This window comes from Somniosus microcephalus, chromosome 4 (genome assembly GCF_052327205.1).
Source record: "Somniosus microcephalus isolate GS21.2 chromosome 4, FLI_Smic_1.0, whole genome shotgun sequence".
Taxonomy (NCBI): domain Eukaryota; kingdom Metazoa; phylum Chordata; class Chondrichthyes; order Squaliformes; family Somniosidae; genus Somniosus; species Somniosus microcephalus.
Window position 1 is genome coordinate 52,025,623 of NC_140990.1, and position 25,268 is coordinate 52,050,890.

General features: G+C 51.5%; 1 protein-coding gene across 5 annotated transcripts in view; it reads left to right on the plus strand.

Moving 5' to 3' along the window:
* Window positions 1-25,268, plus strand: part of LOC147118870 (uncharacterized) — a 72,107-nt gene that overhangs the window by 31,722 nt on the left and 15,117 nt on the right. Inside the window, exon 1 of one of the 5 annotated variants that reach the window (XR_015077961.1) lies at window positions 20,097-20,271. The exons of 1 other annotated variant lie outside the window; for it this stretch is intronic. The gene's annotated coding sequence lies outside the window, so the exon portion shown is untranslated. 3 more of the 5 variants (XR_015077964.1, XR_015077960.1, XR_015077963.1) reach the window with 3 other exon arrangements.

The following is a 25,268-nucleotide window of genomic DNA, read 5'->3' on the forward strand; positions in this document are numbered from 1 at the left end:
TCTGTGCATGCCTCAGCTGGCTCTGCCCCTGGCTCCACCCATATGCCCTAGTATAAAGGCGGCTGCTCTGCAGTTCCCCAGGCATTCAGGACCGGTCGACCACTAGAGGCATGCCTTCGTTCTTTAGCTAATAAAAGCCTGTTTGTTACTCTCTTAACTTCCAGTCTTTCTCAGTAATTGATAGCACATCATTACTCCATTGTATCTCTCCACTAATCCTGCCGACTGTGGGTGATAACTACAATGGAAGTGTTGGTTGATCTGTAGAGCTTTGCACATTTCCTTTATACCAGTTCCAGTAAAATGGGATCCATTGTCACTTGAAAGTTTGACTGGTATCCCAAAGCGCAGTACAATTTCTTGAGTAAATATTTGGCTACAGTGGTGGCGTCTGCTTTTCGGCAAGGAAAAGCTTCCACCCATCTGGAAAACATGTCTACAATAACTAATACATATTTAAATCCCATACACATAGGTAATTCAATTAAATCCATCTGTAAATGTACAAAAGGGCCCATTGGGTTTGGATGGGAGGCAGACTGTACTTTTTCCGTCTTACCCGAATTCATAGTCTGACAGGTAACACAATTTTTGCAAATTTCTTTTGCAATAGCCGAATTGCCTGGTGCATACCAAGTTGTTAAAATTTAATCTGCCATCCCCCCTTTGCCCGCATGGGTGAATGTATGAACACATCGGGCAATCCATGGTAAAAGAGATTGAGGGGTCACCATGCGGCCGTCATGATGAACCCATAAACCGTCTATTCTTAAAGCACTTATTTTTAACCCATCCAGACACCACTTCTGCGCTTGCTTGCGATTGATAGGCTAGCACATCATTAACGGTGGGTGGTTGTTCTACTGCTTTTCTTTCCCGAACAGGGAAGGCTAAAACTTGTGGGCCTTGTCAGACAATGCGGCCACTTTGGCTGCGTTATCTGCCCTAGCATTTCCAAGTGCTACTGCATTCAAATGCCCAGTGTGTGCTTGGCATTTAATGATAGCCAAATATTTTGGTCTCTGAATGGCTTTTATAAGATTCTCTACCTGCTTTGCATTTTTAATGGTTGTCCCTGATGATGTCAGGTAACCACGAATTTTCCAAATCTGTCCATAATCATGAGCTACCCCAAAGGCATATCTTGAGTCAGTATAAATGTTTACCGATTGGCCTGTGGCTAGAATACATGCACGGGTCAAAGCGAATAAGAACATAAGAAATAGGAGCAGGAGTAGGCCAATCGGCCCCTCGAGCCTGCTCCGCCATTCAATAAGATCATGGCTGATCTGATCCTAACCGCCAATCTACTATCACAGAACCATCTCCTGAATCTAACAGAATTAGACACACGAAATAGGAGCAGGATCAGGCTACACAGCCCCTGGGCCCGCTCCACTACCCACAGGGCCATGTCCGACCCGAACCTAGACTCATGTCCAAATTCCTGCCCGCTCCCCGTAACCCTTAATTCCCTTTACTTCTAGGAAACTGTCTATTTCTGTTTTAAATTTATGTAATGATGTAGCTTCTACAGCTTTTTGGGGCAGCATATTCCATGGACCTACCACCCTCTGAGTGAAGTAGTTCCTCCTCATCTCAGTTTTGAAAGAGCAGCCCCTTATTCTAAGACTATGCCCCCTAGTTCTAGTTTCACCCATCATCGGGAACACCCTCCCCGCATCCACCCGATCCAACCCCTTCACAATCTTATATGTTTCAATAAGATCGCCTCTCATTCTTCTGAACTCCAATGAGTAGAGTCCCAATCTACTCAACCTCTCCTCATATGTCCATCCCCTCATCCCCGGGATTAACCGAGTGAACCTTCTTTGTACTGACTCGAGAGCAAGTATGTCTTTTCTTAAGTATGGACAACAAAACTGTATGCAGTATTCCAGGTGCGGTCTCACCAATACCTTGTACAACTGAAGCAATACCTCCCTATTTTTATATTCTATCCCCCTAGCAATGAAAGCCAACATTCCATTGGCCTTCTTAATCACTTGCTGCACCTGCATACTAACCTTTTTGAGTTTCGTGCACCAGGACCCCCAGATCCCTTTGTACTTCAGTACTTTCCAGTTTCTTGCCATTAAGATAATAACTTGCTCTATGATTTTTCCTGCCAAAGTGCATAACCTCACACTTTCCAGTATTGTATTCCATCTGCCAAATCTCTGCCCACTTACTTAGCCTGTCTATGTCCCCTTGCAGGTTTTTTATGTCCTCCTCACTCAGTACTTTCCCTCCCATCTTAGTATCATCTGCAAACTTTGATATGTTACACTCGGTCCCCTCCTCCAAATCGTTAATATAGATTGTAAAGAGTTGGCGACCCAGCACCGACCCCTGCGGAACACCACTAGTTACTGATTGCCATTCTGAGAATGAACCATTTATCCCAACTCTCTGCCTTCTGTTAGATAGCCAATCCTCTATCCATGCCAGAATATTACCCCCAATCCCGTGATTTTTTATCTTAAGCAATAATCTTTTGTGTGGCGCCTTGTCAAATGCCTTTTGGAAGTCTAAATACACTACGTCTACTGGTTCCCCTTTATCCACCCTATATGTTATTTCCTCAAAGAACTCCAGCAAATTTGTCAAACATGACTTCCCCTTCATAAAACCATGCTGACTTTGTCCTATTAAATGATGATTATCCAAATGTCCTGTTACTGTCTCCTTAATAATGGACTCCAAAATTTTACCTACCACAGATGTTCGGCTAACCGGTCTATAGTTTCCAGCCTTCTGTCTACTGCCCTTTTTAAATAAGGGTGTTACATTAGCAGTTTTCCAGTCTGCCGGGACCTTAGCTGAGTCCAGGGAGTTTTGGAAAATTATTACCAATGCATCCACAATCCCTACCGCCACTTCCCTCAAGACCCTAGGATGTAAGCCATCAGGTCCAGGTGATTTATCCGCCTTGAGTCCCATTATTTTACCGAGTACCACTTCCTTAGTGAGTTTGATCGTGTTTAGCTCCTCCCCCCCCCTATAGCCCCCTGTTTGTCCAGTGTTGGGATATTCTTAGTGCCCTCTACTGTAAAGACTGATACAAAATATTCATTGTGTTTTTGCCATCTCCATATTTCCCACCATTAATTTCCCGGTCTCATCCTCTAAGGGACCAACATTTATTTTAGCCACCCTTTTTCTTTTTATATAACTATAAAAACTCTTACTGTCTGTTTTTATATTTTTTGCTAATTTACTTTCATAATCTATCTTCCCTTTCTTAATCTTTTTGTTATTTTTTGCTGTCTTTTAAAGTTTTCCCAATCCTCTATCCTCCCACTAGATTTGGCTACCTTATATGCCCTTGTTTTTAGTCGAATACTATCCTTAATTTCTTTACTTAGCCACGGATGGCTGTCTTTTCTTTTACACCCTTTTCTCAGTGGAATATATATTTTTTGGAAGTTGTAAAATAACTCCTTAAATGTACACCACTGATCATGTATCTATTTTCCCAATCCACTCTACTCAATTCCGCTCTCATACCTTCACAGTCTCCTTTATTCAAGCTTAGCACGCTTGTTTGAGATCCAACCTTCTCACCCTCTAATTGAATATGGAATTCAACCATGTTATGGTCACTCATTCCAAGGGGATCCTTTACTAGGACATTTTTAATTAATCCTGTCTCGTTACACAGGACCAGATCTAAGGTTGCTTGTCTCCTGGTCGGTTCAGTTACATACTGCTCAAGAAACCCATCCCTAATACACTCAATGAACTCATCCTCAAGGCAGCCCTGCCCAATTTGATTTGTCCAATTAATATGATGGTTAAAATCCCCCATAATTATCGATGTTCCCTTATTACAAGCCTCAACTATTTCCTGATTGATACTCCGTCCAACATAGTTGCAACTGTTCGGAGGCCTATAGACTACGCCCACTAGTGTTTTTTTCCCCTTATTATTCCTTACCTCCACCCAAACTGTTTCATTATCCTGATCTTTTGACCCAAAATCATTTCTCTGTATTACAGTGATTCCTTCCTTTATTAACATAGCCACCCCACCTCCCCTTCCTTCCTGCCTGTCCTTCCTGATCGTTCAATAACCTGGTATGTTTAATTCCCAGGCATTGTCACCCTGCAGCCATGTTTCTGTAATGGCCACAAGATCATACCCATATGTAGTTATTTGTGCCATTAACTCGTCTATTTTGTTACGAATGCTACGTGCATTCAGATAGAGAACTTTCAAATATGTTTTGTGACACTTAGTTCCTGCTTTTGCCCTTTTTATTACTTTACCTTTTACTCCATACCTTCTGCCCCTTCCTGACACACTCTGGTTTTTAATTTCCCCACTGCTACCTAAGTCTATGACCTTCTCTTTTGTCATTTTTATTATTTGCTCTCCAGGAACCTCCCCCCCACACCCCCCCCCATCCACCCCCCCCCACCCCCCCCACACCCCACCACCCCACACCACCACCCCCCCCCCCACCACCCACCCCCCCCCCCCCCCCCGCCAGTGTCCCACTGCAAGTTTCTTTCCAGCCCAGAGGAGATGTCCTTAACCCTGGCACCGGGTAGGCAACACAGCCTTCGGGACTCTCGCTCTCAGCTGCAGAGAACTCTATCTATCCCCCTAATAATACTATCCCCTACCACTACAACATTTCTAGTTACTCCCCCCCCTCTTGAATGGCCCCCCCGTTCCACGGTGCTGTGGCCAGGTTGCTCATCCTCCCTGCAGTCCCTGCTCCCGTCCCCACAGGGAGTAAGAACCTCGAACCTGCTGGACAAGAGCAACGGCTGCGGCTCCTCCAGCTCTACCTCCTGGATCCCCGTACCTGCCTCACTTGTAGTCACACCGTCCTGTCCCTGACCATGGGCTACATCTGAATTAATTAACGTCATAGGTGTGATCACCTCCTGATACAGAGCCCAGGTACTTCTCCCCCTCCCTGATGTGTCGCAGTGTCTGAAGCTCAGACTCCAGCTCATCAACACGGAGCTGGAGTTCCTGTAGCAGCAGACACTTGTCACAGACGTAGTCACCGTGAGCCTCAATGGGGTTCACCGGCTCCCACATCTTGCAACAGTAGCACATCACCTGCTCCATTCTATGTAATTAATTAAATTTTTTATTGTTAGTTATGGACACCCTCTGCCCGATTATAGATGCTAGTATCCCCTTTAATTAATTGGATTTAATTTAAATCAATCCCTCTAATTACACCAGTTAAATGGTTTACCAACAGTCACTCTGCACCAGAAAGGCCTTATTAACTACAACCCACAGAGTTAAAGTTTGAAAAGAGCACCTAACACCCCACTTACCCAAACTCAGAGCACTCTTTGATGACTCACACTCAGTGCTTGCTCGCACTAGGACTGGTCTTTTTATACTGTTTGTTTGTTTACAGCCAAATGAGTCACCCCTGCTGATTGGTTAGAAAACTGGTTTCCCCTGCCTGCTGTGCCAATTTACTCCTGCTGCAGTGTAACCTTGTTTTACTCTTAAACCAACAGAATCCCAAATATTTAACTTTTCCCCTTTACTTAAACTGCTTAAGTAATCTTATCAAGAATGATTTAAAGAGAAATAACAATTAAAGAACTCTCACACTTACCCAAACTCACAGCACTCTCTGCTGACTCGCACTCAGTGCTTGCTCGCACAAGCCTAATTCTGCTTGTTGAGCTGAAAAGGAGTCCGGGAGCGCAGCGGCTTCGACATCCTCATTCTGGGCGACCACTGCGTATGCAGCTCTAGGCTGACCCTTATCATTTCGTAAGGCTGACCCATCTGCATAGTATACTTGATCAGGGTTGGATATCGGTACGTCGGTCAGGTCAACTCATGGTTTGGTGATCAGCTGGGTTACCATCTCACAGGAATGAGGCTCTCTGCCCTCCTCAGTAGGGAGTAAGGTAGCTGGATTCAGCACCACCGGGTATGTGGGGAATACGGCATCGTTGACTGCTCTTAAGTCCTGTACAAATCTCCATTTCTCGCTATTGGCTTTTTCTACTGGCAAAATAGGCGTGTTACATGGACTTGTCATCGGGATAATTATACCTTGTGTTAGCAATGACTCAATTACTGGTTCGATCCCTTCTTCCGCCTTCCCTGACAATGGATACTGAGGATTCTTGGGCAATGCTGCTGCTGTATTATTTGTGACCTTGTAAGTTTGTGCAGTCAACATTTCTCCGACCTCATTGAGTGTTTCGCCCACAGGACATCAGGTACCTCCTTTAAAAGCGTTTCTGCTTCCTGGCACAGCCACAGTGCTGCCCTTGGCTTCTCTTTTTTTTTAATCAGATCTCCATCGACAACTAGTTTCCGATTGAACGTGACTGAGAAACCTTCTTTTCCATATTCTGTTAACGCGGCTCCAGTTCTTTCCCACGTTTTCGATGTTGTCAGCATTTGCATTCGTCTGACCATTGGACCGAAATCTTTGGAATGATAGGATTGATCAACTGCAAGAGTCCAGTGTGGGTCGGCATCTTTAACCTTATAGAGTGTTCCAGTAATAGATGATAATTCAACAGCTGCGGCAATACCCTCTGGACCTATAAAAACTTGTTTTATGCTCAGGCGATATTTTAGGCTTAAGAATGGTGGGTAAAAGTTCTGCATAATAAGGTCCTGTCCTGTTTTATCATAATAGGCTGTACAGTGTAGTTTCAAATGCCACACTCTCAGTTTTATAGACTTCTGGTACTGTGTTATCGAATCAGTGATGCATCCCCAAGCACCCACTAGACTAGCGAGCTCTGGGCTTATATTTGGATCTAAAATTTCCCATGCGTAGAGAATAGGGAGTTTTACCTCTACCACTGGATACGCATAACATTTGTCTATGGGAATCTCAACTGTAACCCCCGCTGGAGAGCAAATAATTGTGGCGTTCATTTTGCACAACAAGTCTCTTCCACATAAATTCATAGATGCTTCGTCCGATAGCAAAAATGAGTGGGTTCCCTTATATTCTTCAATCTCTACAGCGCTAGGTAGTGGTGCCTCCATTCATTGGGTTAATCCAGCCAGTCCTGCTACGGGTTTTTTTTTTACCGGACGAAGGCATTCCTCCTGAACCTCCTTTCCCTAACATTGAATAGGTGGCGCCCGTGTCCACTAAAAATGATACAGGGCGGCCATCCACTTGTAATTTAATTTCGGGTTCACTTCGCGCATTTAGGGATACTACGGGCATTTGGTTGTCAGGAGCACCTGGACATGCTTCGGGCAATCAGTAGGAGCGGTTCTGATCCCGTCCATGGTAACCAACACCTTGTTTTTGATCTCTAAAAGGGTCGTGTACCGTGAATTCAGTCTGTGGCCTAGGGTATACTGGGGCCGGGGTCCCATAGGGTCCCGTCCCTTGATTTTGAGGGGAGGTACCATAACCTCCAGTTTGGTTCCAAGGACCTCCAAACTTGGGTTTTTTGATGGACAATCTCTGGCCCAGTGTCCTGTTTGGCCACAGTTATTTCCTTGTCCACCTTGCCCCACGTTTCCTCTATTTCTGCCTCCGAAACCTCTCCTGTTTCCGCGTCCCCTTCCCCTATTTTGTTGGGGATACATTTCTATCCTGTAAGTCCTTTTAATACGGAGATTAACCGGGGAAGGGTCTCCTGTCTCCACCCAAGGCAGACTAATTTTAGGGGTTCTTTTAAATCTGGCCTAAGGCCATTTACCAATGCGCTGACCATGGGCGCTTGATAATCATCCTTTTCCATTCCCGAATATTGAGCTATAATTTCCTCCATTCTCTCCACATAATCTTCTACATCCTCTTTACCACCTTCTTCTTGGTCTGCTATCGGACATATAGACTTGACCGTAACTTGCTTAACTTCTTGGACCACCATTTGTTTGTCTGGGCTTTCCTTGGTCTCTTTTAATCTCTTTTTCTGGTTTCCTCTTTCACTAGCCTCAGTGCTTAACTGTTTTCTCCTTTCGGCTTCCCTTTTCTAATCACCGAATGCTGACCAATTAACTTTCTTCTTTCCCCTTCTACCTGGATCTCTATCAAGAAGACACTCTTCAAGACAAGTAATCCTGTCTAAATTAAAGGATCCGTCTGGCGGAAAGGGTCTTATTTTATTTTTAGTCCAATTTTCCATATGGTCGATGGAAGACTGGCCACATTTTTCAACATTAAACAGGCTGGAGTGCCTTTTTCTGGCGTTTTACTTGATTGACTACCCATTGTCCCTCTACGTAATTGTTAACGGGTACTTTCTCGGGGTCTGTTGTCTTTCTTACTTTCTTAACAATTAATACTTGATTCCATAGCATAAAATTATACACCACAATATGAGGATTATAATTAACAATCCGAACAGTTGTCGCAACACTTCATCAATATTATGAGAATTGACATAATCAGACATAGCAATAAACAAACATTATGAGACAATCCTAGTGGTCTTTATCAATATCGAACCAGTGTCACAGAATCTCCAACCTTTGCCGCTCAGTGTCTCAGGGTCTTGGCACCTACTTCGTGGTCCTGGCCTTCACGTGGGGCATTTGCCCTCTTAATAACCGGCCTGAGGCAAGGCGTTAGAGATTTAACACTCTCCTTGTCCGATCGGGCTCAGTTGGTTGGCTGTGACAGGGCTCGACACCGAGAGACCGTCAAGGAACACTTAACACAGAGTTTTTAAGTACTTATAGTAGTAATTATTACACCGTGCGGATTCTTAACCTATCTATTCTTTATTAGGACTCCAACTAGTTATACATTCATTGGGACTGTGCCCCACCCTTCAACCTCTTAGGATTCCAACCCTTTGGTTTTCCTACTTATCGGGATTTTAACCCGTTACACATTCACTTCCAACACGTCTGGGATTCCAACCCGCCGGTTCTCCCACAACCAACTTTCTGCTGGCCGGACAGGCTTAACCCTTAAACCTTACCGGTATCTCTTACTCTCTACGTGCCAGTACTTTCAGGGTCCGACTTTCTGAGAACCGATCCTCTCTTTACGATAGTTGACAAAGGAGAAAATGATTACTTAAAGTCAACCGAACCCTGAACTGAGTCTACTCACAGATCGCAGTACACTTGCCGACGAGCGGGACTCAATTGTACCTGTTACTGCGGAAGGCTCCCTGGTTTTGAGTGTTCAAGAGGCACTCCCTGGCCAGTCAGGGACCGTTCCCCGGAACGTCACAATCTTGGCGTCCGCTCCCCGTCAAGTAGTAAGCGATCTCGGTGGAACCTCCAAGAAATACTGTCGAAGTTCGAGTAAGACTCAGACGCACGGCAACTGGCAAACAACACTTGTATTTTTACTTGTCACAAGGGGAGAGCAGTACAATCAATGGTTGATGCCAGATCTCCGACGAATGTTTACAAGAGGCTCACCTATATATATATATATAAAAATAAATAAAAGGATAGATCTGTCTGTCCTTCTGTCTGTCCGGCTATACACTCTAAAGTTACAGAGCGTACCTACACGTGCGTTACATCAAAAGAAAGCTTACGATTCTGGAACGGTCGTAAGCGTATTTACGTTTTGGTGAGACAAAAATTGCGCCCGCGGTATCCAAAAAATGTTCAAAATTCCGCTCATTAGCATCTCATTATCCGCTCATTAGCATAGAGTGACATTTAAGGTCGACCAATCGTACGGTCGAGCGACCCGACGGTCGACCAATCGCTGCGTGGCGGGGGCTGGTTCCTGGCGCGTGCGGGCGGGCCCTCCTAGAGTCGAGTGACGGGACGATTGACCAATCCTACGCTTCGGTGACCTAACGGTCGACCAATCGGTGCGTGTGTGGGCGGGCCTTATCGTTCTGAACCGAGGTGAGTTGCCGCCATCTTGATTCCAAACTTTTCATTTCTTTTTCCCGCTTTCTGCGTCTTTAAAAAAAAGTTGCTTTTAAAACACATAGGCCTAGAAATTCAGAAGGCTTTGCGCCCACTTTTCGCCCAAAGAGGGTTTCTGCGCCAGTGTAAGAGGGTGCGCTGATATTCAGCGTTGCGGTAATGGCGGCGGTAGCCGGTAGCACTTCGCCGACACCGATGACGTCATCGGTGTGCGCAGTGCCCCGGTACCGCCCCGCTTCTGGGCCAAACCCCATATTTAGTTGCGGCCGCCTCTTCTGCAGCGGCCACAAACAGCGTTTGAAAAACGGGGCCGTACTGCTGCGCTACTGGGGTGCTTTAAGGTGGAGGTGCGGCCGGCCGCTTTTTCGGCAGCCGCCTGCCCGCACCTCCCTCCCCGGCCTCCTACACCACCCCCCCCCGCGGCATTGGTGGCTGATTCCCGTGAGTCCGGCACTTCTCCGTGGTGCCGGCCTCATTTGCCGGCAGAATCCAGCGGCGATCTCACGGCTGCAGGCAGCTCCTCCTTAAGAGAAGGAGGCCTGCAGTACCCCAGCCTGCCGCACCGCATCGGGTGGCGCAGCGGCAGCTGGAGCGCTGAAATTCACTTTCAGCGCCCCAAGCGGAGGCGGGCACACCCTGGAACAGCGCCCGGTTCCGACTAGGGGCGCTAAAAGTGAATTTCTGGCGCGCGCAACTGGCTCCGCGCGCAGCGCTAACTTTTGGGCGTTAGCCTGCTGGCGGGCCTTAACTGAATTTCTAGGCCATACTGTTTCTTTAAAAAGTTAATTACTTTCTAAATCTTTTATCTAATCTCATTAATTTTCCTACCTTTCCCTGTTTTTGCAGGTAGGCCTCGAAGCCTGGGTGTCTGTTGCCAGCCATGCTGGACCCTAGGCAATTGTTTTGTGGCAAGCTCCTCCCACCCCTCACGCCCTACCCCCCTGCTGGGCCGGATTCCGAACCAGCGGCCAGCCATCTTGGTAAAGGCTGGCTGGGCTCACTGCAAGCTCCTCGTGCTTCATTCGGGGAGTGGAGAGGGTTACCCCGGCAACCGGGCTCGCCAGCCGCAATCGGCTGTCTCAAGCCGCCCAGGCACGGTCCCGGAGATCGGGAGGCGGAGAGGGGAGGAGGGTTACCAAGGCAACCGGGCCCGGCCAGCCGCAATCGGCCGTCTCAAGCTGCCTCAGGCTCGGCCTCGGGAGGGCGGGGCTCGGGCTGACCGGGGCGCTGCGCTCGGCATGTCAGTGCGTGGGGCGGCACGGAGCTCAGCGGAGCCATCGCCGGCAGAGCGGAGAGGGTCTGCTGGCTCCCCCCTCCCTTTCTCCCCCCCTCCTTCCCCCCTGTAGTGTATGTACCTTTAAGAGCCCCTGCGTACTGTAATACCGGTAGTGACCACTCGGGTATGTAGGCCTGTATAGCGTCTTGTATCTTTTAGTTCACCTCCAGACTTTGTTCAGTAAACACCTGTTAAACCAACTCCTGCATTCCGTGTCTCCATTAACACACGGATACAACAGCGGCGACAAATTGGAAACGGACTTACCTGCAATTCGGCAGCACCTCGAGATCAATTCCTCAGACAAAGGTCGAAGGAAAAAGAAAAAAAACTGTGGTTTCACCAGCTAGTCGGGCTGGTGGCAGGTACTGCACTAATCCTTCCTGGGCGGCGGGCTGGGGCTCGATCGGGTGGCTCTGCAGCGGGGCCGAGCAGCGAGTCGGAAGGCGGAGGCAAACAGAGACGGAGGGTGGAGCACTCGGGAGACGGCCGGCGCTGCAAAGCAGGTCGGCGTTCGGACCAAGCAGAGGGAGGGAAAAGTCCCAGAGAGTCCGGCGGGAATGAGTCTCCAACTATTAAAAATATGTGTAAATAAAAACCGCGGAGAACAGCGTTGTCGGCAGCGGCGGGAAAGCGCGGGAGGTGCCATTTTTTCTCGGCAGGGAAGAAAGGAACGCGGGAGGCGCCATTTTTGATTTTCAGGATGCCTAAGACTGGCAATATTACTGCTTTCGATAGTAATATAGAGGATTGGACCACATGTGGAATGAGTGGAGGTATATTGCACAGCGAATGAAGTAGAGGATGATAAAAAGGCATCGGTACTTCTAAATCTGATGGGCGCAAGGACATACGGGCTGTTACGAAACTTAATCGCTCCAGCCAAACTGATGGACAAGAATTTTAAGGAGATTGTTGATACCCTACAGGAGCACTTAAACCCAACACCGCTGCTGGTAGCGGAACGATTCAAATTCTTCAGGAGGAATCAGCACAAGAATGAAAGTAACGCTGATTACCTCACCGAATTAAGAAAGCTGTCAAAGCACTGCCAATTCGGGGCAGGACTGGCAGATTCTCTACGAGACAAATTCGTCTGCGGTCTCCTAAGTGAAGGAACACAGAAAAGGCTACTTTCTGAGAAAGATTTGACACTGGACAAGGCTTTCAGTGTGGCTGTATCATACGAAGCAGCAGCAAGAGGAGCTGCAGAGATACAGCAAAAGCCACAGGACTTCGGCACCCATGAAATGACACGGAGTTTCGAAAGATGTTATCGCTGCGGCAGATCCACCCATGACCAGAGGGACTTCTGGTTCAAGGACAAAGCATGCAGGCAATGCGGAAAGATGGGACACATTGCACGTGTATGCCGATCTGGAAACAACAAATCCACTGACAGAAAAAAAACCAATAAGGAAAAGTACAGAAAGGTACAAATGATGACGGACAGTAGCTCCGAAGACCAGAAGAGCGATAGCGACTCCGGAAACAAGAGACTAAGCTGTCTCAAATTACATAATGTAATTGCCAAAGAAGATTACCAGACCATTTGGGTTACCCTCACGACAGCGGGGTCCCCAGTTAAAATGGAGCTAGATACAGGATCAGCTCTGACCGTCATAAGTCGACGGGATTACAAGTGGCTATTTCCGCATATACCTTTGAAAGACACATCCATTATCTTGAAGACATATACGGGGCAGAAAGTATACCCCAGAGGGAAAATAAGGGTGCCTGTTGGATACAACGGCAAGGAAATACAGAAGTTGTATTTATACGTTCTGCAAGATGGTGGTCCACCGCTGTTGGGACGTGAATGGATCAGGAAGATACGTTTAGACTGGCACTCCATTCAGGCACTGACGGTGACCAGTAAGAAAAAAAAATGATGATGACATCATACCTGAACGATTAAAAGACATCTTGGCCAACGCCAAAGAAGTGTTTCAACAGGAACTAGGAACCTTGAAAGGCGTCACCGCCTCAATAAAAGTGGAAGATGCGGCAATTCCCAAGTGCCATATGCAATTCGTCCAGCAGTCGAGGCAGAGCTGGAGAATTTGGAAAAGGCAGGCGTGTTATCCAAGGTAGATTGGAGCGAGTGGGCAACACCCATCGTCCCGGTCATGAAGAAAATGTTGAATAATGATAAATCTGAAGAACAGAGAAAAATTAGCATCTGTGGGGACTTCAAGGTGATTGTAAACCCGGTCCTTCACACGGTACAGTATCCTCTTCCGAGGATAGAAGATATTTTCGCCTCACTATCCGGAGGGAAACGTTTCACCAAAATTGACTTGGCACAGGCATATCTACAGATCGAAGTTGAGGAGGCCTCTAAAAAGTATCTCACGATAAACACACACAAAGGCCTGTACCAGTACAATCGACTGGTTTTCGGAGTAGCATCAGCTCCAGCTATCTGGCAAAGAGCTATGGAGCAAGTCCTGCAAGGGATTCCGGGGACTCAATGCTACCTAGACGACATCCTTGTAACAGGAGAAAACGACAACGAGCACCTTGCCAATTTGGAGCAGGTGCTCACTAGGCTAAGAGAACGGGGCCTACGAGCAAATCGCCCCAAGTGTGAATTTTTCCAGAAACAAATATCATATTGTGGCCATATAATTAACGAAGAAGGGTTGCATAAGTCACCTGAAAAAATTGAAGCAGTCATAAAAGCCCCAGCACCTGAAAATGTCTCACAATTAAGGTCGTTCCTGGGATTGATAAATTACTATCATAAATTTTTACCGAACTTGTCAACTGTTCTGCACCCTCTTAACGCACTTCTACAAACGGGAGTAATTTGGAAATGGAGCGAAGACTGTAAACGTGCCTTCCATAAATGCAAAGGCTTGATCACGTCCAAGGAAGTGTTGGCTCATTACAACCCATCACTGCCAATCAGACTGGCGTGCGATGCATCCCCTTACGGCGTAGGAGCAGTATTATCGCATAGATTCCCTGATGGCTCGTACAGTGGACCCAGTGGAGATGTTCCACTCAACCATAGAGGAATGTCTACCAGTAACAAATTCTACCATTGAAAAGGAAACGAGAAATGACCCGACTCTTTCACGAGTCTACGATTTAACGGTGAAGGGATGGCCAGCACATGGCGAACTACTGTTGCCAGCATTCTCGCAAAGAAGAGAACAGCTGTCAGTGTGCCGAGGAACCTTGATGTGTGGATCCAGAGTGGTGATTCCACCCAAACTCCAGGATAAAGTGCTAAAGGAGCTTCACGAGGGGCATCTGGGTGGAGTGAAAATGAAGAACCTAGCCAGAGCGTTTGTGTGGTGGCCAGGTATCGATGGAGACATCGAAGAAATGACCAAGAGCTGTCTAGGATGCCAGAAGGTCCAAAACGCCCCACCACAAGCCCCTCTACATCCATGGGAGTGGCCCTCATCTCCATGGCAAAGGGTATATATCGACTTTGCTGGTCCATTTATGGACTCAATGTTCTTAATCGCGGTGGATGCACACTCCAAGTGGCCGGAGGTAATAAAGATGTCCTCCACCACCACGGAAAAAACCATCACAGTATTAAGGACCATATTTGCCAGGAATGGGCTGCCTGAACAATCTGATAATGGACCACAATGTGTCCGAAGAATTCAGGAAGATCTTAAAAAACAATGGGGTTAAGCACTACACGTCCGCCCCATACCATCCCGCCACCAATGGATTAGCTGAAAGGTTTGTCCAGACCTTCAAGAAGGCCATAAAGGCCATGGGTAATGAAGACATAAATCTACAACATAAGGTAGATAACTTCTTGTTTGCGTACAGGAATGCAACACATGTGGTTACAAACCAAACTCCCACCATGATGTTTTTCAATAGAAGATTAAGATGCCGGCTGGATTTGATCAAGCCAAACATCAGAAGGGACGTAGAGAACCGGCTATTTCAAGGCGTGAATGAAAGGCCAACTAGAACCTTCCAGATAGGTCAACAAGTTTTGGCCCGGGACTACTGTACCGAGAAATGGCAGCCTGGAACTATTTACACACGACTAGGACCGCTGATGTATACTGTGGACATTGGAGAAAGCATAATAAGGCGCCATGCTGACCAGATCATAGAGTCATCCGAAAAGGGACAACCTACACCACAACTCCATACGCCTAATGATGAAGCAGAGATACCCATAGTATCTACCTCCGATCCGGTGATACTGGAACCAGATGAACCCGACACTGGCATTCAAGCCGAATCGACCTTGCCAAAAGAACCTACTACACCACCGAAAACTACTACACCACCGAGGCGTTATCCGGACCGAGTCAGGAAGCCTCCAGAGAGACTGACTTATAATTGATTAACTGCAGCAAATGTGTAGATTATTGTTCTTGTAAACATGTTAATTAATGATTACTTAAAATGTTATGTACTAATTATCTAAAATGGGAGGAATTGTAGTGTATGTACCTTTAAGAGCCCCTGAGTACTGTAATACCGGTAGTGACCACTCGGGTATGTAGGCCTGTATAGCGTCTTGAATCTTTTAGTTTCCCCCCTCTCTCCTTTCCCCCCCTCCTCTCCCCCCTCCCATTTCCCCCCTTTACCCCCCCTCCCATTTCCCTCCTCCCCATTCGCCCCTTCCCCCCCTCCCCTTTCTCCCCCTCCTCATTCCCCCCTTCCCTTTCTCCCCCTCCTCTTTCCCCCCTCCTCTTCCCCCCTCCTCTTCCCCCCTCCCCATTCCCCCCTCCCCTTTCCCCCTTCCCCCCCACCCCTTTCCCTCCTCCCCTTTCCCTCCTCCCCCCCCTTTCCCTCCTCCCCATTCCCCCCTTTCCCCCCTCCCCATTCCCCCCTTCCACCCTCCCTCCCCTTTCTCCCCCCCTCCCTCCCCTTTCTCCCCCTCCTCTTTCCCCCCTCCCCTTCCGCCCCTCCCCTTTCCCTCCTCCCCATTCCCTCCCTTCCTCCCCTTCCTCCCCATTCCCTTTCCCCCTCCCCTTTCCCCCCTCCCCTTTCTCCCCCTCCCCTTTCCCCCTCCCCTTTCCCCCCTCCCCTTTCTCCCCCTCCCCTTTCCCCCCTCCCCTTTCTCCCCCTCCCCTTTCTCCCCCTCCCCTTTCTCCCTCTTCCCCCCTCCCCCTTCTCCCCCTCCCCTTCCCCCCTCCCCCTCCCCTTTTCCCCCCTCCCCCTCCCCTTTTCCCCCCTCCCCTCCCCTTTTCCCCCTTCCCTCCCCCTTTCCCCTCCCCCTTCCCCCTCCCCTTTCCCCCCTCCCCTTTCCCCCTCCCCCCTCCCCCCTTTCCCCCCTCCCCTTTCCCCCCTCCCTTCCCCCAGTCGCTCTCTCTCTTCCCCCCAGTCGCTCTCTCTCTTCCCCCAGTCGCTCTCTCTTCCCCCAGTCGCGCTCTCTCTCTTCCCCCAGTCGCGCTCTCTCTCTTCCCCCACTCGCGCGCTCTCTTCCCCCCCACTCGCGCGCTCTCTTCCACCCCACTCGCGCGCTCTCTTCCCCCCCAGTCGCGTGCTCTCTTCCCCCCCAGTCGCGTGCTCTCTTCCCCCCAAGCCGCGCGCTCTCTTCCCCCCCAGTCGCGCGCTCTCTTCCCCCCCAGTCGCGCGCTCTCTTCCCCCCCAGTCGCGCGCTCTCTTCCCCCCCAGTCGCGCGCTCTCTTCTCCCCAGTCGCGCGCTCTCTTCCCCCCCCAGTCGCGCGCTCTCTTCCCCCCAGTCGCGCGCTCTCTTCCCCCCCAGTCGCGCGCTCTCTTCCCCCCCAGTCGCGCGCTCTCTTCCCCCCCAGTCGCGCGCTCTCTTCCCCCCCAGTCGCGCGCTCTCTTCCCCCCCAGTCGCGCGCTCTCTTCCCCCCCAGTCGCGCGCTCTCTTCCCCCCCAGTCGCGCGCTCTCTTCCCCCCCAGTCGCGCGCTCTCTTCCCCCCGTCGCGCGCTCTCTTCCCCCCCAGTCGCGCGCTCTCTTCCCCCCCAGTCGCGCGCTCTCTTCCCCCCCAGTCGCGCGCTCTCTTCCCCCCAGTCGCGCGCTCTCTTCCCCCCCAGTCGCGCGCTCTCTTCCCCCCCAGTCGCGCGCTCTCTTCCCCCCAGTCGCGCGCTCTCTTCCCCCCGTCGCGCGCTCTCTTCCCCCCAGTCGCGCGCTCTCTTCCCCCCCAGTCGCGCGCTCTCTTCCCCCCAGTCGCGCGCTCTCTTCCCCCCCAGTCGCGCGCTCTCTTCCCCCCCAGTCGCGCGCTCTCTTCCCCCCCACTCGCGCGCTCTCTTCCCCCCCACTCGCGCGCTCTCTTCCCCCCCACTCGCGCGCTCTCTTCCCCCCCACTCGCGCGCTCTCTTCCCCCCCACTCGCGCGCTCTCTTCCCCCCCACTCGCGCGCTCTCTTCCCCCGCAGTCGCGCGCTCTCTTCCCCCCCAGTCGCGCGCTCTCTTCCCCCCCAGTCGCGCGCTCTCTTCCCCCCCAGTCGCGCGCTCTCTTCCCCCCCAGTCGCGCGCTCTCTTCCCCCCCCAGTCGCGCGCTCTCTTCCCCCCCAGTCGCGCGCTCTCTTCCCCCCCCAGTCGCGCGCTCTCTTTCCCCCCCTAATCGCGCGCTCTCTTCCCCCCAGTCGCGCGCTCTCTTCCCCCCCAGTCGCGCGCTCTCTTCCCCCCCAGTCGCTCGCTCTCTTCCCCCCCGTCGCGCGCTCTCTTCCCCCCCCGTCGCGCGCTCTCTTTCCCCCCCCGTCGCGCGCTCTCTTCCCCCCCGTCGCGCGCTCTCTTCCCCCCCGTCGCGCGCTCTCTTCCCCCCGTCACGCGCTCTCTTCCCCCCCAGTCGCGCGCTCTCTTCCCCCCATCGCGCGCTCTCTTCCCCCCCCAGTCGCGCGCTCTCTTCCCCCCCAGTCGCGCGCTCTCTTCCCCCCCAGTCGCGCGCTCTCTTCCCCCCCAGTCGCGCGCTCTCTTCCCCCCCAGTCGCTCGCTCTCTTCCCCCCCGTCGCGCGCTCTCTTCCCCCCCCGTCGCGCGCTCTCTTTCCCCCCCCGTCGCGCGCTCTCTTCCCCCCCGTCGCGCGCTCTCTTCCCCCCCGTCGCGCGCTCTCTTCCCCCCGTCACGCGCTCTCTTCCCCCCCAGTCGCGCGCTCTCTTCCCCCATCGCGCGCTCTCTTCCCCCCCCAGTCGCGCGCTCTCTTCCCCCCCCCAGTCGCGCGCTCTCTTCCCCCCCATCGCGCGCTCTCTTCCCCCCCATCGCGCGCTCTCTTCCCCCCCCAGTCGCGCGCTCTCTTCCCCCCCCCAGTCACGCGCTCTCTTCCCCCCCCGTCACGCGCTCTCTTCCCACCCCAGTCGCGCGCTCTCTTCCCCCCCATCGCGCGCTCTCTTCCCCCCCCATCGCGCGCTCTCTTCCCCCCCCAGTCGCGCGCTCTCTTCCCCCCCAGTCGCGTGCTCTCTTCCCCCCCATCGCGCGCTCTCTTCCCCCCCCCAGTCGCGCGCTCTCTTCCCCCCCATCGCGCGCTCTCTTCCCCCCCATCGCGCGCTCTCTTCCCCCCATCGCGCGCTCTCTTCCCCCCCCAGTCGCGCGCCCTCTTCCCCCCCGTCGCGCGCTCTCTTCCCCCCCCCAGTCGCGCGCTCTCTTCCCCCCCGTCGCGCGCTCTCTTCCCCCCCCAGTCGCGCGCTCTCTTCCCCCCGCAGTCGCGCGCTATCTTTCCCCCCCAGTCGCGCGCTCTCTTCCCCCCCAGTCGCGCGCTCTCTTTCCCCCCCAGTCGCGCGCTCTCTTTCCCCCCCTAGTCGCGCGCTCTCTTCCCCCCCCAGTCGCGCGCTCTCTTCCCCCATCGCGCGCTCTCTTCCCCCCCCAGTCGCGCGCTCTCTTTCCCCCCCTAGTCGCGCGCTCTCTTCCCCCCCAGTCGCGCGCTCTCTTCCCCCCCCATCGCGCGCTCTCTTCCCCCCCCAGTCGCGCGCTCTCTTCCCCCCCCAGTCGCGCGCTCTCTTTCCCCCCCTCGTCGCGCGCTCTCTTCCCCCCCCCCAGTCGCGCGCTCTCTTCCCCCCCCATCGCGCACTCTCTTCCCCCCCCAGTCGCGCGCTCTCTTCCCCCCCCAGTCGCGCGCTCTCTTCCCCCCCCAGTCGCGCGCTCTCTTCCCCCCGTCGCGCGCTCTCTTCCCCCCCCAGTCGCGCGCTCTCTTTCCCCCCCTAGTCGCGCGCTCTCTTCCCCCCCTAGTCGCGCGCTCTCTTCCCCCCCAGTCGCGCGCTCTCCTCCCCCCCCCCCACAGTCGCGCTCTCTCCTCCCCCCCCCCCACAGTCGCGCTCTCTCTCTGTTCCCACAACATGCCCTCGAAAAAGCCTCGGCACCGCCGGGCACTCCAGCTAGTATATTTATACATTGGTGTAAACAAGTTCCTGATAATCACATGGATATTACATCATTGGTTTAGCAACACTAATTTCTTTAAAAACAACTTACATTAAACAAAGCCTATTCTTTCCGTTCCGCTTCTTATCCCTACTAGTCTAACCATCTGGATCCCAAGTTTCGGTCTTGTCTTACCGCAGCGAATCCCTTTGAGGTGCCGAATAGTGATTGGATGCCGTACAATAGCTAGTTAACCATATCCTGCCGTGATTCAATCTTCTATCTAGCAGTCAAGCCCTCGTGACCTTTATTGTTCCTTAATACTAAACCACAGGTCAACGAGCAGGTGTCCCTCTTCTTATTGAGTTTGCAAACTGCCAGTTCGGCTATGCTTGGATTTTGCGAAGCTGAAGTTCCTTTTTGCTCCCTTTCCTAAACTAAAAACATCTATTGCTACCTTATGCAATTCATTCCTTATGCGAAACCATTTTGTTCGTCAGTTAGTTGGCCATTTTATTTACATTTCCACACAGTGCAGGAAAGTGGAGATGAGGATGATCAGCCCTGATCCCATTGAATGGGGAGCAGGCTCGAGGGCCCGAATGGCCCACTCCTGCTCCTATCTTCTATGTTTCTATATGGGAACAGTGCAGGAAAGTGGAGATGAGGATGATCAGCCCTGATCCCATTGATTGGGAAGCAGGCTTCAGGGCTCGATGCCCACTCCCGCTCCAGGTCCTTTGTTCTGATGATGTCACCGGCTGGGCGCCGCGCATGCTCAGGAGGCAGAACTCAAGCCGACAATCCGGCCGCTGCTGCGCCTGCGCGCTGGGCTCCGGTCCCCGGGGCAACTGCGCGGGGGCTCCTGGGTCAGGCGAACGCGCGGCCGTTGAGGCTGAGTCACTGACGGAAAGTGAGTTTGTTGCACCGAGTGAGCTGGCGGTTGGCCAGGGAGACGGTACAGGGGGCGGAGAGAGAATAAAGTAAAATACAAACCCGGGAGTCGGGCGGGAGCTCCACGGACACCGAATGGAGCGGATTCAACCGCGCCGATCACCTGGGGGGGGGTGGAGTGAACTGGAGCACGTGATCCCTTGCACGGCCTGACTGACGGGAGCGCGGACCAATAGGAAGAGCAGGGCGGGGCTGGAGGACCGAGCGGGCGGCGGGTCCTCCAAGCAATGGCGACGCAGCAAGGGGGCGGGGCGGGGCCTGGTGACCAGCTCAGGTGCACTGGGGCCGATTGTGACGCGCTGTCCCCAGGTGAGAGCAGCTCAGTCAGCACAGAGCTGGGGCTGGAATCTGGGAGAGGGGCCACAGTCAGCACAGAGCTGGGGCTGGAATCTGGGAGAGGGGCCTCAGTCAGCACAGAGCTGGGGCTGGAATCTGGGAGAGGGGCCTCAGTCAGCACAGAGCTGGGGCTGGAATCTGGGAGAGGGGCCTCAGTCAGCACAGAGCTGGGGCTGGAATCTGGGAGAGGGGCCTCAGTCAGCACAGAGCTGGGGCTGGAATCTGGGAGAGGGGCCACAGTCAGCACAGAGCTGGGGCTGGAATCTGGGAGAGGGGCCTCAGTCAGCACAGAGCTGGGGCTGGAATCTGGGAGAGGGGCCTCAGTCAGCACAGAGCTGGGGCTGGAATCTGGGAGAGGGGCCTCAGTCAGCACAGAGCTGGGGCTGGAATCTGGGAGAGGGGCCGCAGTCAGCACAGAGGTGGGGCTGGAATCTGGGAGAGGGGCTGCAGTCAGCACAGAGCTGGGGCTGGAATCTGGGAGAGGGGCCACAGTCAGCACAGAGCTGGGGCTGGAATCTGGGAGAGGGGCCGCAGTCAGCACAGAGGTGGGGCTGGAATCTGGGAGAGGGGCTGCAGTCAGCACAGAGCTGGGGCTGGAATCTGGGAGAGGGGCCACAGTCAGCACAGAGCTGGGGCTGGAATCTGGGAGAGGGGCCACAGTCAGCACAGAGCTGGGGCTGGAATCTGGGAGAGGGGCCACAGTCAGCACAGAGCTGGGGCTGGAATCTGGGAGAGGGGCCACAGTCAGCACAGAGCTGGGGCTGGAATCTGGGAGAGGGGTCACAGTCAGCACAGAGCTGGGGCTGGAATCTGGGAGAGGGGCCACAGTCAGCGGGCCTGGCAAAGGGCCAGTCACTGATTGAATGGTAGGGATAAGGGGATACTAACCTAACATCATATCTGTAGCTTAAGTAGATAGACCTTTAAGCGAAATGATGGGACCGATTGCTGCAATTCCTGTGCTGTGTGGGAACTCTTCACGTGTCCCGGATAACCGCGGGTGCAGGAAGTGTTTCCAGTGGCTGGAACTTGAGCTCAGGGTTTCTGAGCTTAAGGAGTGGCTGGAGCCACTGCAGGGCAGACGGGAGGCTGACAATTTCCTGGAGTGCACGTTGCAGGAGCTGGTCACTCCACAGCTACGGAGAGTTCATGGGAATTGTAACTGGGTGGCCGTCCGGCAGGGTAGGAAGAGGCAGACAGTGCAGGAATCCTCTGGGAGTGTGGCACTCTCAAACTGGTTTTCAGTGCTGACTACTGGTGAGGGTGACAACACCTCGGGGGAATGCAGTCTGGAGCGCATCCACTGCACTGTGGGCCAAATGACTGCACAGGGGGGGCACAGCAAAGTGTAGAAATGCAGTGTTCACAGGGGATTCGATAGTCAGGGAGATAGACAGGCATTTCTGCAACCCCGGATGTGAGAACATTTTGAGGGTGGGGGGGGGGGTTGAACAGTTCAGAGTCATGGTCCATATGGGAACCAATGACACAGGAAAGAAATGGGTTGCGGTCCTGCAGTCAGTGTTTCAGGAACTCAGGAGGGAATTAAAGAGCAGGACCTCAAAGGTAGCAACCTCTGGATTACTCCCAGTGCCATGCACTAGTGAGTATAGGAATAGTAGGATAAGACAGGTTAACACGTGGTTGGAGAAATGAAGCAGGAAGGAGGACTTCAGATTCCTGGGGCATTGGAACCAGTTCTGGGGCAGGAGGGACCTGGGTTGACCCTCAGCAGAGCTGGGACCAATGTCCTCACGGAAAGGTTAACTGGCGCTGTGGGGGAGAGTTTAAACTAATTTGGCAGGGGGTGGGCTCCAGGATGAAATATTAGAGAGGAGAAACAAGGTGCACAGAGGACATGGAGAGGCAAATAGCACTAGATTAAAGAATAGTTCAGAAATGGGAAGGATCAGACGGGGGGGGGGGAACATATGCGAAGCAGTCTGAGATGGGTTTGGAGTGCATGTGCGTAAATGCACGGAGCATGGGAAATAAGGTTGGTGAGCCACAGGCACAAGTCACCGCATGAGACACTGAAATAGTGGGAAGAACAGAGACCTGGCTCAAAGAAGGGGAGGATTGGGAACTTAATATTTCTGGCTACAAGGTATTCAGAAAAGAGAAGGAAGGGAAAAAAAAGGAGGTGGCAATACTGATCAATGAAACTATTATAGCACTGGAGAGGGATGATGTAGTTGAGAGAGTGAAAGACAGAATCTATTTGGTTTGAATTAAGGAACAATAGAGGAGCTATTACACTACAGGGTGTATACTATAGGCCACCAAATAATGGGAAGGAGTTAGAGGAGTAAATTTTCAGGCAAATTACAGAAAGATACACGAACTACAGAGTAGTGATAATGGAGGACTTCAATTATCCTAATATAGTCTGGGATAGCAACAGTCTAAAGGGCAAAGAGGGGGAGGAATTCCTGAAATGCGAACAAGAGAATTTTCTTCAACACTGTTTCCAGCCCAACGAGGAAGGAAGCAGAGCTGGATCTAGTCCTGGGGAATAAAGTGGGGCAAATGGAGCATGTTTCAGTGAGGGAGCATTTGGGGAACAGTGATCAGAACATCGTCAGGTTAAAAATAGTTATGGAAAAGGAAAGTGTAAAACTATTTAACTGGCGGAGGGCTAACTTCAGTGAGTTGAAAAGGGATCGGGCCCAGGTGGATTGGAATCAAAAGTTGGTAGGCTAAACAGTAATTGAACAATGGGAGGGCTTCAAAGAGGAGATGGTTTGTGTACAGAGTAGACACATTGCCAGGAGGGGGAAAGGAAGGGCATCCAAAGCTAGAGCTCCCTGGATGGCTAAAGATATAGAGGTTAAAATAAGACAGAAAAAGGAGGCTTATGACAATTCTACGGTTAATAAGATATGAAGTAATTAAAATTTATAATTAATATCATTAAGTGTTAGACATAGGACCTTGTTAAGGATGCATTCAAAGTAACTTGAGCTTGTTATGAAAACAGGAACTGTTATCTTAAGAAAACATGTTACTGAACAAATCACCTGGCCAGAGACAAAGGGCGGTTGTTGACTAAGCCAAGGCCGCAGTCACAGAAGGTCCCGGAACCAACTGATAACAGAAATGTGATTAATGTCATGCTTTATATTTGCCATTCAGACGTTGATAGCTTTGCACCCGCCTCTAGGGCAGGGGTATGATTTTTGTGTATAATTGTGAATGTTGCTAGGGTATCGGTGGAGTCGAATTTGAGAAGGGTCTCAGAAGGTTCTCCCCAGGCCAGTGAAAATTAAAGGATCATTTTGAACCATCACTCGAAGTCTGTCATCTGTACCCAACTAAGCGTCGACCTTGTATATCACTTGGTCTGCCTTTGGCTTACATCAATTGGCGTAGTCGGCAGGATCACAGATCCTTGCCGGTCCACGGGAACGTTGAGCTAGAGAGGGTGAGTACATTTTAAATTACCACCCATAAATTAGAAAGCTCAGAACATACTGTGAGATCGGATAAGGCTGTGATTAAAAGAACTAAAAAAGAGACAGACTCGAGAAAGGGGTGCGGTCCAGTTAGCCAGGAAGGTGGCAAAATCCTCTAAGCTGGATAGGCGGCAAAACCCTATAAATACGCGCGAAGTAAAAATAAGAATTCTTAGGACGGACAGAAGGGAAACTACCCACGGAAGGTAGAAACCTAGAATGTCAAAGAAAGGCTCAAACATAAAGGAGGAGGGACCATCCCCTTGGGGAGATCCCGACTCCATCACCCGCTATTTAGCGGACAAAAATCAGAAACTCATTGAAACTATGAAAAAGAAAGGCTGGGATCCCAAAGACAGTGCAGAGAGCCAAAGGGCTTGGTGGAGGGGACAAACCAAAGATAAAAGAGGGAAAAGGGGGAATGGTAATCTTAGCTTGTTACCAGAAACAAAGTAAGGAGTTGAAACAGAAGGAAGAGGAAGAAAGGGAAGAGAAAGAAGTAACAATTCCCAAACAAAGAGGGAAGGGGCACCCGGTGGCGGCAGCCAACTCCAGCAGTACGCCCGTATACCCAAAATTATCAGGAGATGGTAATATAGACGGGGGTGGGTTAGAAAAGGAAACGGCAAAATACACTGGAGAGAGGGACTGGCCGGAACCACCGCCCTGGCCAAAAGAAAATAATCTCTCACCCCCTTACAATCCGGCACACCGCGAAGTGAAAGCGGCCCCAATAAAGACTGAAGTAACCCCCGGAACACCCGCAGTCCCGGCAGTTCCAGCGGTCCCAGCAGGGCCTGGCGGACAATGAGCGGCAGTTCCGGCAGTTCCAGCGATTCCGCAAAGGCCCCAAGTAATTCGAACTACGTATCAACCTTTTAAACCCTTAGAGAGACAAATGTTGGTGGATAAATTACCCCAATTACAGGTACGAAAAAATAACTACCCGTTTTGGCAAAAAATGAGGGAATTAAGAATAAGTCACAATCTGCACAATAAAGATGTGGATCAGTTAGTGCGAGCAAAAATTCCGAACGATCACTGGGAACAGTTAGGTCAGAATTTTAAAGAACCTGGTGTTGAATGTTGACTATTACACACAACCAGTCGCAAATTGACTATGACCCCTTTAAACTTGCAGTGGAGGGAGTGATGGGGCAAGCTC